This window comes from Citrus clementina, unplaced genomic scaffold (assembly GCF_000493195.1).
Source record: "Citrus clementina cultivar Clemenules unplaced genomic scaffold, Citrus_clementina_v1.0 scaffold_5, whole genome shotgun sequence".
Taxonomy (NCBI): domain Eukaryota; kingdom Viridiplantae; phylum Streptophyta; class Magnoliopsida; order Sapindales; family Rutaceae; genus Citrus; species Citrus x clementina.
The window spans coordinates 32,096,732-32,111,194 of NW_006262201.1; the positions used below are offsets into that span (position 1 = coordinate 32,096,732).

The 14,463-nt window shown below is 35.5% G+C and overlaps 1 pseudogene; it reads left to right on the top strand.

The window, feature by feature from the left end:
- The first annotated feature begins 2,939 nt into the window (after nt 1–2,939).
- Nucleotides 2,940–14,463, top strand: part of LOC112098162 — a 14,678-nt pseudogene continuing 3,154 nt past the window's right edge.

Below are 14,463 nucleotides of genomic sequence, written 5' to 3' on the forward strand. Positions count from 1 at the left end.
CAGCGGTCATTTTCATCACTTTACTCACCTTCTCTGACTTGGTCTAGCGACTAAGAATTAAAGTTGATGGTATGCGAACTAATTGCTCCAATTTTATGACGTGAAATATATGCCTATATAGAATACCTGCAGATTCCATCATTTTGTATGAACAAGTAATTGCAACTACTTTGTTATAAGACACCACTATCCATTTTTGTTCCCGATGTTGAAATTTAGTCAAAGTATAAATATGGGAATCATTTGTCTTGGCACACTCAAGCATAATCAGTGTGGCTTCACTGAGAATCTCCGTCCAAACCCACTGAAATACATTCCTTGTATATATTTTGAACACATGTTTTTCAATGCTGTGCAGATGTATTATAAGAACAAGGGCTGTATGGTTTGTGTCAAACTCATCTTGGACTTCTTTGTGCCTAATGCAATACATTGCACAATGAATTTGTCTAATGAAATCATATAGTTTTAGCATTTGTTCAACAAACCGACGTAAGTAAGAATTCAAACTCTCACACCTATGTATGGTTTGCATTCCGCTAAAAAATGTACCTTTTAAATAAGTCTCTACCCATTTTCCACACTTTGTATACATTTTTTCCACCCAAGGGTTTTGCTCCAGTCCCAAATTATAGACTACAGAGAACCATTGTCATTTAAACTCCTTTATCGAAATTGGATTCAACATTAACTGCCGAAACTTCGACGTGAACTCATCTCTCTTCACATTTGCTTGTGCGTTCCTCTTAAGATGCCAACAGCAGAGTCGATGTACACATCTAGACATAACAGTTTTAATCACTTTTGACATAGCTTTATCACTGTCAGTTATGACACTCGTGGGTTTTTTTAATTTTATTACAGACAAAAAAGTTTGTAGAAGCCATACATATAATTCAACAGTTTCATCAATCAGTATCACAAATCCAAAAACAATGGTTCTTTTGTAATGATTTACACCGATGAATGCGACCAAATGTTTGTTGTATACATTTTTCTTATACGTTGCATCAAATGCTAAAACATCTCCAAATTATTTGTAGTTGTACTGAGCAACAGTGCCAGTCCAGAACAAGTTACGTAGTCTGTTTCCTTCATCTAGTGTATACTTGAAGTACACTCCAGCATCATAATCAGTCGCAGATAAGTACTCAATGGCACCTTCTATATTGGTAGCTATAATTTGGGCACGGTGCCTTGCGTCTATTCTGTTCTACATGTCCTTACCCATATACCTAATATGATGGAACCCTCATGCTTGATCAGACTTGTAATTCATGAACTTGCACACTTTCACACCAACTTGTCGCAACGCCTTTGCGTGAGCCAAATCAGCATCATTGACAAGTCTATGCAAACGAAGAAATTATGTTTCATGTTGTTCAACCAAGCGATGAGTGTCCTCAACGATGAGTTTAGTTACCACGTATTTCACTTTCAGCTTGTCGTAGTTCACTTGAAGTTCAGTCTTACACCCGTTACGAGTAATGCCCATCGGTTCCCTGACTTTGTCTGTTTTCTCGATCTATTTTTTTAGCCTATATCCTTACCCTGAGCAAACCCACCACTAACTTGCTACTTCACCACTTTTGCCATTACGACGTAGCTCATTTTTTCTCACGGAGAGTCCAACGGACTTAGCATAATTTTATACCATATGTGGGCATCATTTACAGTATCAAAATATAATCTGACACCTACTTGAATGAGTTCACTTTTTATGAGAATAGTGTAGGTTGTATCAGTAGATGATCTTGTAGCAGATATGTCCCTAAAATAGTCATTGCTATCGCTAGTTTGTGGAGGTAGTGATGTACCTGCACTTGCCCAATTTTCCATCCCATTATCATTGAATGGGTTATCTTGGGCTTCACTAGTTTCTTGTTCCGATGACTTGTTATCATTGAGGTCTAAAACCCATGCAAAAATGCTTCCCACATCTGAAGTTGTTGTCATGGTGTGCGTTGATCATCCCCCATTCTCCAAGTAAGAAAATGTGTTAGTTCTTCTATGTAATAAAAAGCTTAGTGGTGTCTGGGTTGGGTTTTAAAAGCATTTAATGTCACCATTAATGAAAGGATTTAGTTGGTGCCTATGTTGGTGTACAAATGAATTAACTGTGCTCAAATGTCATGTATAGTTAAATTGGCTAGCCTGTATAAAAAAAGCGGCTAACTGTTTCACTTGACATGCTCTCTGGAATGAAAAAGGCTAGCTCTTTGTAGGAAATGGCTAGCCCTTTTCACTCCAGAGAGTATGTTTCCCGAAAAGGGTTAGCGTTGCAACGAAAAGGCTAGTAGTTTCACTTGGCATGCTCTTTGGAATGAAAAAGGCTAGCTTGTTCGTAGGAAACAACTAGCCCTTTTCACTCTAGAGAGCATATTTCCCGAAAACGGTTAGTCTTTCAAAGAAGAGGCTAGCTATTTCACTTGGCATGCTCTCTGGAATGAAAAAGGCTAGCCTCTTTGTAGGAAACAACTAGCCCTTTTCACTTTAGAGAGCATGTTTCCTGAAAATATTTAGCCGCTTATTTTAAAAAAGCTAGTTGTTTTCGATCTAGAATCCATTACACTTTGTAATGGCTAGCCTTTTTAATAAAATGGTTACCCGTCTCCCTCACTGTTCAGCTTCAACTTGCGACCACCACTCTCACCATCACACCAAATTCATGGCTTCTTCAGCCATTAACGACAAAATATACAACTCCTCATTATTTTTCTTCATTTATACATCCAAATTCCATTAGTTAGTTACTCTTTAACCCAATTTCACCAAAAAACCCAAATAAGAACCCTAGGTTCGGCCGAGATTGTTTCTCTAAAATTGAGTCTTCGTTCACTTCATATTACTGAAATTTCAAACCCATTTGCGTGCTATTTAATCGGTTCATCTTGACCCAAAACACAATATTTGTTATTCAAAGTAAGATTTTGGTTTCCATGGCAGGTGGTGAAACTTCACGGGGGAAGCAAGGGAAGCATGTGGGTAAGAAAAAATGGCAATGCCCCACTGACAGCCCTGATGACATTCCTGGCTTCAATTCAATGCACTTTCCAATTGCTTCAATGGCAAACTATTTCTACGACCAATTCATTCCCCGCCCGGTATTACCCTCTTATTTTGTCAATATGGATTGTATGGATAGCCTTTTTATTTGTAATAAGAAGCTTAGGGAATTGCTTGATGGTGTGAAATGGTCTAACGCCTTGAATATTGCAGAGAATGCGTACCCCAATCTTGTAAAGGTCTTTTTCTCGAACATGGATATTTCTACTGAAAAACAAAATAGAGTGATCACAAGTGTTGCTGGCATTCCAATTGAATTTGATGTCGCTGACCTAAATACAATCATAAGAACAAAATATGAAGGGTTGGAATTATACTCACTTCTTATTTCTGATACTATATGTAATCTTAAATTTCTTGCCCAGTATTTGTGTTCGCAAGTTCAAATCCTGCACAACATACTTTAGCATGTGGTCACTCCTACGGGCGGCCATGCTCACCATGTCACGCGTCTGGATGTGGCATTATTAGATTGTATTTTACGGGGTCGCAAAGTAAATTTTGGGTATGTCATCCTTAGGCACATGCTTCACATTCCTGCCGTTAATAATCGGTCTTTTGCCTTTGGTAGATTTATTACTTGAATCCTTACGTATTTTAGATTTCTAATTAATGTTGTTGTATCAATTGTTGTCGCAGCATAAACAGCTGCTGGAGTTGTTGTAGCTGCTGCCTATGCAGTAAAGGCAGCAGCTGCTGCCTTTTATGCAGCATAAGCAGTTGCTACTATTGCAGTTGCTTAAATTCCAGCAGTTGCTACAAGCATAAGCAGCAGCAATTGCAAACAGCAGGGTCTAAAATTTATATGACCTTGTGATTTATCATGTATTTTCTTATTAATGTTTGCTTAATTACCTTTTCCTTTTTGTTCTTTTTTTAGTGATCTCCATAATCAAAAATCAAAATATCAAGTTTGTTAATCTTGTAATTTAACAGTATTTTGAGAATTATTGGCTTCCATCTTACATTAAAATAATCCCTCAATGAAAAATCATTGTTTTAATACTAAATTTAATTTTGCAATATGCAATGCAACTTATGAGAGTTAATTTTTTAAAAATAAAAAAAATTGTGAGAAAAATTATAATAATATATTTTATATATCTTAAAATTAACAATAAAATTCTATGAATATTTTAAAGTTAGAATAAATGTACAATTAAAGCAATTCTGTGTATGTTATAAAATATGATTTCGCAAAATGAGTTATTGTTAAAGCTTATGGACAAAATAGAAAATGTTTTTGAGATTTCTGAATCAATACTATAAAACTTCTTTTAGAAAACATGAGATTATAAACTACCAATAAAATAAATCATTGCAAATAATGGACCAATAAATATGAAACATCCACCATTAACTTGATACCTCGAACATTAAACTTGAAACTAAATTAACTTGAAACTCAGGGCAATAAACATGATACATGAGATCATTAACTTGCAACCACGAAAATCATGCAATTAATGGACCAATAAAAATGAAACTAGGACCATTAACATGATACCTGTACCATTAAACTTGAAACCAAAGGAACTTGAAACTTAGGGCAATAAATATGAAACATGAGATCATTAACTTGCAACGATGAAAATCACGCATCTAATAGACCAATAAACATGAAATCATGACCATTAACTTAATATATGTACTATTAACTTAAAACCAAAGGAACTTGAAACTTAGGGCAATGAACATGAAAAATGAGATCATTAACTTACCAGAACCATTAACTTGATACCTGGACCATTAACTTGAAACCAAAGGAACTTGAAACTTAAGGCAATAAACATGAAACATGAGATCATTAACTTGTAACCATGAAAATATGCAATCATTGGACCATAAACATGAAACCAGGACCATTAACTTGATACCTCAACCATTAAAAGTGAAACCAAAGAAACTTGAAACTTAGAGCAATAAACATGAAACATGAGATCATTAACTTGCAACCATGAAAATCATGTAATTAATGACCCAATAAACATGAAACCAGGACCATTAACTTGATACCTGAACCATTAAACTTGAAACCAAAGGAATTTGAAACATAGGGTAATAAACATGAAACATGAGATCATTAACTTGCAACCATGAAAATCATGTAATTAATGGACCAATAAATATGAAACCAATACCATTACTGCTTGCATGTATCACATACATGCATGTATTGTAGCTATGGTCACCAATAGATATATTGAAACTCTATTTATTGAAATTACCGAATTAATATCTTCTGTTAGAAAATTAATGCAAAATTAGGTGCTGGACCATCTCCCACCAACTCTTTGTTCTTGAATTGGGAATGGCTGGATGAAAGTCCATTCCCCAGAGACTCCCTCAAAATAAAAAAATAAAAGAAAAAGAAAAAGAAAAAAATAGTGGATTTAGTTTCGTGTAATTTCTTATGGCATTACTAATATCTCATCTTCTTCTTGTCATTGAAAATTAAATGACAAGAAGAGGAGATTCATTGGAAACTAGTGAATGGTTAAGAAGCAATATCTAAGAGTACAAAAAACCTTCTCTCCTTTTTTAGAACTTAAAATTTTTGTAGCCACTCAAAGTTAAAATTAGATTCAGTAATTTTTGTGTTTATTTTTTAGAAAATTGTGACTAGAAGTTATTCGATATAAATATATAGATAATTAAATCTTACACACACACACACATAGTGTCCTCTAATGAAGACATCTGTTAAAGTGAGGATGCCCTCATTAGACCCTCACTAGAGAATGATTGTGTGTGTGTGGATTCCTTCTCTCCTGTGGGCGCCCTTATTTTTTTTCATTCGGACATATTATTAAACCATATGACTTTATAGTTAATTGGGCATTAACTCTATTAAACCACATGATTTAATAGTGAATTGAACATTAATTTTATTGAATTGAAACTGTGCGGGGGCCACCTCTCGAGGGTCAACGTGCCGCGAAGTGCCACATTGCAGAATATGTATTTTATTGAAAGAAAATGTGAAAGTTTGAAAGCGACAGAAAGAGATTTTGATGAACTGGTTTTATAGTATTTTGAAAAGATCATGGCATATCATCCATTGCATTATGTATAAGTATGCATGTATTTTAGTATAAGAAAAATGAGTTTGCTTACTTAGTTTTGTACTCATTATAGTTTATTGTGATTCAATTTCCAGAAGTCAGGATTGATTCATGATGAGTGAGAAGAAGGGATTCAAGTGAGGATGGTAGGTGGTTTGGCCAAATTCTTAAATTATTCCGCTGTCTTTTGTATTTGAGCCTTGAATTATTATCAGCTGTAAAGAGTTATTTAAATTCATATGTGAGTTGTGGTTAGATTTTCCATCAGAGTTTGGACCAGGGTGTTGCACACTGTGAGTTAATACTGCACATTTTTGTGATTCCATCATGTGAAATTAGTTCTAGGAATTTACACAGATAATTTCACTAGTTTAGGTTGCAGTTGGGTTGATGTTAATGCAAACATTAGGAGGATCCACTGCAATCGCATATTATGCCAGCTCCATATTTGATGTGGCTAGTAAATTTGCAACATTTTGAATTTTTGTCATAATTGCTAATATTGTGGAAAATGAATATCAAAGGAAATGACACTATTGAGTCTTTTGCTTCTACCAGGTTTTTCCAACAATATTGGGACTGTATCATTGGCTATCATTCAGGTAATAAACTCTCAACAAAATTTGGTAATTTTCGGATCTCAATTCTAAGACACATACAAAGTCTTTTTCAGGTTCCAGTTGTTGGTTCATCTGTGCTCCTGGCAGATAAATTTGGAAGAAGACCACTTCTTTTGGTAAAAATTTCAAAGAATTCTATTCATCCTAAGTGATTTAGCAGTAAAGACAATTTATCTTAAAGATATTCATTTGCTTGCAGGCTTCTAATATAGGTACATGCTTAAGTTTCGCTATTATAGTTTTGGCTTTAGGATTGTAGGTTCTTCTAAAAACGAATTTAGACACACTTCTGCACTTCAAGCTTGCGATTCTGTTTGATTTATTTATGAACATTGTTTAAAACACTTATTACAAGAAATACACCATCAAAATGAGTTCACTCCAATGCTTGTTTTCATTGGCATAATGGTAATATAATCTTGCTGAAAAACAATTTTCCATCTCCGTGCATGCACAAGCTGTTCAAGAGTTCTGTTCTTTTTATCCTACAATTTCTTATTGCTTGTGCTATAGAATCAACTACTATGTGGAATACATGTAAAAGAATTAATGTCATTGATACTGGATCTTCAATCAGGGGTACACTATAACTTTCTCAAAAGGCATGGTTAGATTACCGAACCTCATAATGTTTGAGGTAAATGACTACATCTATGTCCACATCTTTTGTGAATGTCTCAACTGGAGTTAATAAAAAAGCCATTTAACTTTCATTTCAGACATTTTCGATAAACATCAAAGGTTCAGCAGGAAGCTTAGTGACTTTTCTCCACAACAACAGCAATTCGCTAGTTGCATACGCTTTCAATTTCATGATAGAATGGAGCACAATAGGTGTCTGAAACCTCAAATGCTTAGACTTTTTCCTTTTTTGAGTCATCCATCTCTTTAATGCTATCTTTTTATCGCTTATACAAGTTTACGTTTGCTCTACTCTGGCAATAACATTTTTTATATTTTGTGCCATTTGCACTGCGGCTGTCCTATTGTTGCATTTCTGGTGCTAGAGACTAAGGGACGAACACTTGAAGAAATACAAAGATCAATTATCAAGTTTTCTCAGTGATCCCTCAAATCGCACTACTACAACTAGGGTAGCTGATAACTCTAGGAAATGAGAGTTATTACATAAATTCTAGACTCAAATCAAGATCACTTAGAGAACAAATGAGGTGTTTTTATTACATTTTAGTTACATTTTGCATAAACATTCATTTTAGTTGCGTCTTAATAAGTTTTGCTTAAATCGAAGTATTTTGAGCTAAAAACAGGTGCATAATTGTAGGTTCTAAAAAAGTCTTAATTCACGAGGGGGTGTTCAGACAGTAGATAAGCAAGAGGAGGAAAGAAGATGGCCACAAAAGAAGAAAAGCACAATTGGGAATAATACAGTGTTGTTGAGAATGTTGGAGCAACCTGTGCTGTAGCAATCTGAGAGCAATGCGGGAGAAAACTTAGGCACGGGTCGGTGCATGTTTCCTAATTTAACGCATGCACGCTAATGGACTTTTGTTTACCCTAATTTGCAATATAAAAAGGAGGCATGCACCACATAGAGAGGCGGCTAAGGACTTATTATTAGAATAATTACAAGGAACGAAGAAAAAGATCAGAATTGAAGGCAATATTGGAGAATCGATCAGAATTATTTGGAATTGTCTTTCACCATGCTCACTTATATTTATCTTCTTTCTTTAATTGTTTTGATGTATTCCGAGATTAATATATTTATGTTTATTTTTCTCTTTCAGAATATGAACTAAATTTACTTGTAGTTGAGTGACAAATAATCTAATGGGTTCTTGACTGTTCTTATATGTTGTTATGCTATTGTTGTAGCATTTTACTCTAGTAGTTCTTTTATGAATATAACTGTTATTTCGGTTGACCACCCATTTAAAAGTTTCAATTAAGATAGAGCAGCAAAAGGGCATGTCTTAGCGGATATTACTAGAGTACTACTTGATCTTAAGTTGAGTTTCCTGGATTAAGTTATCTTGAATCCCATAAGGGCAATACTTGAAGTTAGGATTTGTGGCACACTAGACATAGGTGTTCACCTTGTAGGGTGGAGAGATTAAAGGTTATAATGTCGTATCATAAGTATATTAGCAACTGATCATTGTTAATAGATTTACAGGTATGAGACTTCCAACATGCGATAGCTGCGAATGCAGATTTATTCTGCCCAGTGCTGTAGCACTTATTGTAACAACTGGTGCTAAAATTGATAGACAACAGTCACCCCATTAGGAGAGTTTGATCATTCAACTACTATAATCTCAATTGAATCTTAGATACATTTAATCTAGTATTTCATTACAGTATTGTTTTATTTAAATCTCTTGCAGTCATTAATTACGATAGGAATTGCTTAACAATTATTTCTTTCGGTCTTAAGTTGATTTTGCACTATTGTGATTGCTTTAGCATTTCAAGTAACATCAATCCCTGTGGAGACGATCTTAAATACTTATCACTTTATTACTTGTTGTGTATACTTGCACATTGGCATTGGTAGTAATTGCCTATACAAATTAACCAACAGTAGCAAGTGCAATTGTTAAGTCCATTATTTATAGAGTTGGAATCTTATGGCAAGTCTAGTTAAATTGGAAGTTTATTTATTGCATATCTTGTAATAGGGGTTAATCTATTAATTCCCTAATTTAGTGAGATTTCAATTTATTAGGAATATTTTTTTCTAATTTAATTAGATGTCTAATTTAGCAAGTCAATTAATAATGAGATTCTATAATTGGCACATGAGATCTATTTAGAGTAAGAAGTTGGTTCAAAAAAGAAGTTTATTAAATGCTCTAAATATTTCTTGGGAGACAAGAAAGGCAAGAAGATCATATTTATTTATATTCAGATTCATAAGAGGAAAGAAACTCTTATTTGGAGAATATCTAAGTCTTTTAAGACTTGCTATTTTTGTGGAACCCTAAAGCATATATAAAGAGAGGTATTTCATAATTGAAGGTACGCACAACACAAAGCATGAAGCAGAGAAGCAAAATTCGACCTCCTCCCTATAGAATCCGAATTTGGCGTATAATGTTGTTTTAATTTGTTTTCTTATCTTCTTGTCATATTTGTGGAGAGTCTAAGTGGATCTTGGATCACTAGACATTGAAGAATTAAAGAATTGCTATTAATCACTTTGCGAAGTGCCCTGAGGATTGTGGATTAAAAAGGGTAGCAATTATTCAAGAGAAGCAGATTCAGTATAAGGTTCAGTAAACTGTATGGTGATAAACTGTAAGTGAGAGTCTTAAGTTTGGTAAATCCATAGGTTGTAACATCTCAACTTAGTGAATTGTTTTTCATCTAGGCGTGGCCTCGTGGATGTAGGATTGATTAATTTGAACTACGTAAAAATCTATGTGTCATTTATTTTCTGTATTTTATTATGTTTTTAGAAAATTAGTCTTTTTTATACAAATAAACAGTAACGGTGAACAGTCACTATAAACAGTAACCTCAAACAGTAACAGTAAACAGTAACCGTGAACAGTAACATTGAATAGTATTTCAAAAATTAATTAAGTTGTTAATTTTTGGTTTTTTAATTGCCTACATCTATTTGCGATAGATCTAAATTCCTTTCAGCAATAATGTCATTTGGTTGAATTGTTGTTTTCATTTGATTCATCTAGGGTTTTGTTTAGAGAGAAAGTACCTTTCAACTAGTTGTAAGTAAGCACAAGTTACGGTTCTCAAGCAACAGCATTCGTATACGGTGGTTGAATCAGCTGGGGTTGGTTTTAGATTTATGAAATGTAAAATTAGTTTTGAGAACTAATTAGGAGTCAGAAGGGTTTCATTGTAGAACTTAAAGATGATTTGGCGAGACTGATAAGAGGGAATATGCATGCATGTGTAATGTGTTAGGTTTGGCATATGCATGCATTTGTTGGACACAACATTGCTATGCTTATTATAGTTATAATTATAATTACCTATTTGATTCTACTGAGATGCTAGATTAATTTAATTATATATATTTTCAATAAATATGTTAAGATAATTAAATTAATAATTTGGTAGGTCTTGAAAATTCACTTGTTAGGCACTTGACTTGTTACAACATCATCTCTCTCTCTCTCTCTCTCTCTCTCTCTCTCTCTATATATATATATATATATATATAGTGGATTACTGTCACCACCTTAGGCTGGGTGGGCCAAGTGCCGTGGCTTGGCCTGGGGCCTTGTGCAAAGTCTTGGCGGCAACATGGGTTTGCTTGTGGTGAGCATGAAAGCAAGGCAAGTCTAACGCGTGGGTTGGGGCGCAGCAGCAAGCGTGGGCTGTGGGACAAGCACAGGGGAGCGCGACAACAATGGGCGCGAGGGCAGCACGCTCAACATCTCGCAAACCGCGCTTGCAAGTGAGCGCACAAGTGCTGGCCACAACAACTGAGAGCATGGCACAGTGGCACATGGTCATAGGGCACAATAGCGCGCGAGGCATGCAGGTTGGCCGAGTTTGGACAGCATGCGAGGTGGCACGAAACTAAGCAAAGGACTGCGAAATAGGCCCTAACCTCAACCATGAGTGGGTGGTTGTTGGCGCAACTAGTGGGAGACATGGCCTTGGAATGCATGGCTAGAAATGTGAGAACATGGAGACTGGGCAGCGGCAGTTACACGCCAAGAGAATTGGGCAGTGACGGTTACGCCCCACAACCTCCTTATTTCTAGGCTAATGGGCAGCGGTTGCCTTGTTCCTTGAGGGAGTGGAGATGTGCTCCCTTATACATGCTTAGTGGGTGCCTAGTTTTGTGGGAAATGAATTGAGGTGGCACGAGGGCAGTGCGCCACCTCGCCCTAGCAAATGGGGTGTCATTTGCAATGTGTATATCTAGTGAAAGTGAGTGTGTGTTTAGGATGGAAATTTTGGGAGAGAGTGACATCCTTTAAGCACACATAGCTTCTTGCTAGGTTGTAACTTTTCTTATTGAGGGAAATAGAAAAGTTGGAGGCGGGTGTCTCCGTAAAAACAATCTTATGCGTGTTGGTTTCTCTTTGTTGAAGCAAAAAATCTTGGGGTGCGCATTTAGCACATAACCTCCATTGGTGTTGTTGAGTGGCTGGTCAAGCGAGGCTTGACACCATCACAGGCTTGCCGCATCTTGAGAAAAGCCGTTTGACAATTACTATAGTGATATTCATATGAAACAATCCTAACAAGTCCTCCAATTGATATACTGAACCAAAAATTGAGTACTGCAGAGAGGGAAAAGATGAATCAAATCACAAGGAGGAAATTTGATGTCTCTGAATCTGCACAGTTGATATGATGATTGTTGTATTATTATTGGACCTCTTAGTTAAAACTAGCTTTAAGATAATAGGGCATTAATAAAATCTTGCACCGAACGAAAGTGGTGGATTATCCTAATCAACTAATCTATTATAATATGAGTAATGATACAGCCACAAACTCTTGTACAAACTTATTTTGTACAAACTGATGTGGCATGATAAGATTGGTTGAATTAAATATCACTTGGCCCACATGATTTGTTTTTATTAATTTATATTTTCATTCAACCAATGAATTAATGCCACGTCAGTTTGTACAAAATAAGTTTGTACAAGAGTTTGTGGTTGTATCATTACTCATTATAATATATACTAAAATCTAAAGATTTCTTCTGCAATTTCATCCCAATTTTTTCATTTCGTGGTGGTTGTGCACGCTTCTTCATCTGCCTCTCTTTCCTTCAAGAAAAATAATCATGGAGACATCAGAAAGTCTGGAGGAAGGACTGATTCCAGATCCTCCATTTCTTGTGCCAAGGCCTGTAATTACTAATAATGAAATTAGTAATGGCAGTTGCTTGCAAGAAAGTGATTCGGTAGCTACACCTGCTGTTGTTTTCAGCTCCTTGGTGGCCATATGCGGTTCTTTTCTCATGGCTACGCAGTAAGTCCCAATTTCGTTTCGCTGCTGTCAGAGCAAATCAAAGCATTTTCTTGCAAGATTAATCTCTAAATGCTTGAAGATAACAGGTATTCAGGAACCATTACTGCAGTAATGGTTCATTGATTGATTATTTTTTTCAGATTGGGTACTCATCCCCTGCTGAGTCTGGAATCACGGCAGACCTGGGACTCTCAGTGAGGGAAGTAAGTGGACCAAGCCAAAAATTAGGCCAGATTATCTCACTCTTGATACAGGAATGTACTCACAACATGTCATTGTTTATGCAGAGATTCACTTAAGTGATCAATACCTACTATAGGACCTTCTTATAGAGGCTTCTCTTCTATGTAACACATTTTGAGTCCTATAATTGACCATATCTTTCCCTTATTCTTCTCATTCCGCAGTACTCAGTTTTTGTTTAAGTAATGACTATTGGAGCAATATCAGGTTCACTGATAAATGGGAAAATAGCGGACCTCACTGGTCAAAGATGTGTAAGTCATTCAATTTTCTGCCAAAGGTCTCAATGAATAGTGTGAATTTTCAAAGTATGAATTTTCCTTTACCTTTATCAACAGCATTTAATTAACAGGCAATGCGGTTATCTGACTTATTCTGTATTTTAGGGTGGCTGGCAATAGCGTTCTCAAAGTTTTTTTTTTACCCTTTAGCTTTTCTTTGTCATCACAATCATGCTTGACTTGGTCCCCTACATGAAATTATTAATATTCAATTTACCTCATCAATTGTTGATAGGATGCTTGGTCACTTTATGTTGGACGATGTTCGCTTGGGATTGGATTAGCACTTATGTGATAAGTGATGTGAACAATTTCATGATTGCTCATTTCACATGTAAGGCATGTGACAGCATTTGCATCATTGTTACAAGACAGATACCTATATATATTACAGAAATAGCGCCCAAGAATGTCCGGGGAGCATATACAGCTACTAATCAGGTATATCTATGAAAATTATAAGCTTAACTTCTTATTAATGAGCATTTAATTTATCATCACGTCTGCAGCTCTTGGTAGCTTCTGGTCTTTCGGTAACATATTTGGTGGGTACTGTTGTTTCCTGTCTTGTCTTGGCTCTAATTGGTAGCTTCAGCTTGCCCTTCTTTTTTATTTCATTTCTTAATTGCTAAGCCCTTAAGATTTCTGATGTTTCCTTTTCATTTAATTTTCAGCTGCTGTTCCATGTTTGTTGCAAGTTGTTGGTTTGTTCTTCATTCCAGAGTGATGGCTGGTAAGTCCAAATCGAAAGTTTATAATACTTTTTCCAGTTGTGGTATTTAGAATTGCTCAAAGCATTATCAGGAGAGTTCTCAGCTTTCTTTTGTTTAAGCTCTTTTTACCAAGAATGTGAGCTAAGAACATATCTTAAGTTAATGCAATTAACTTTTCAGGCCACGATTGGTAAAGAAAAAGAGCTTGACACTACTCTACAGCGCCTTATGGGAAAGACTGCAGATATTTCTATGGAATCTCCTGACATACGAGTAAAATTCCAAATTTAATGTTTGACTAACGAATAAATAGAAAAATACATGAAAAAGCTACACGTCTCTGGCACAAAACGACTAATGAGCATTCCATTATTGTACAGGATTACACGAAGACCTTCAAGAACGACTCAAGAGCCGGAATTTTTTACCTATTTCAGCGAAACTATGCTTATTCACTCTCAGTGAGTCTTTAATACAAATACTTTCTTTTTTTTTTTGTTAATATTTATATTGGGTTATATATTGTCTATCCTACGATTTT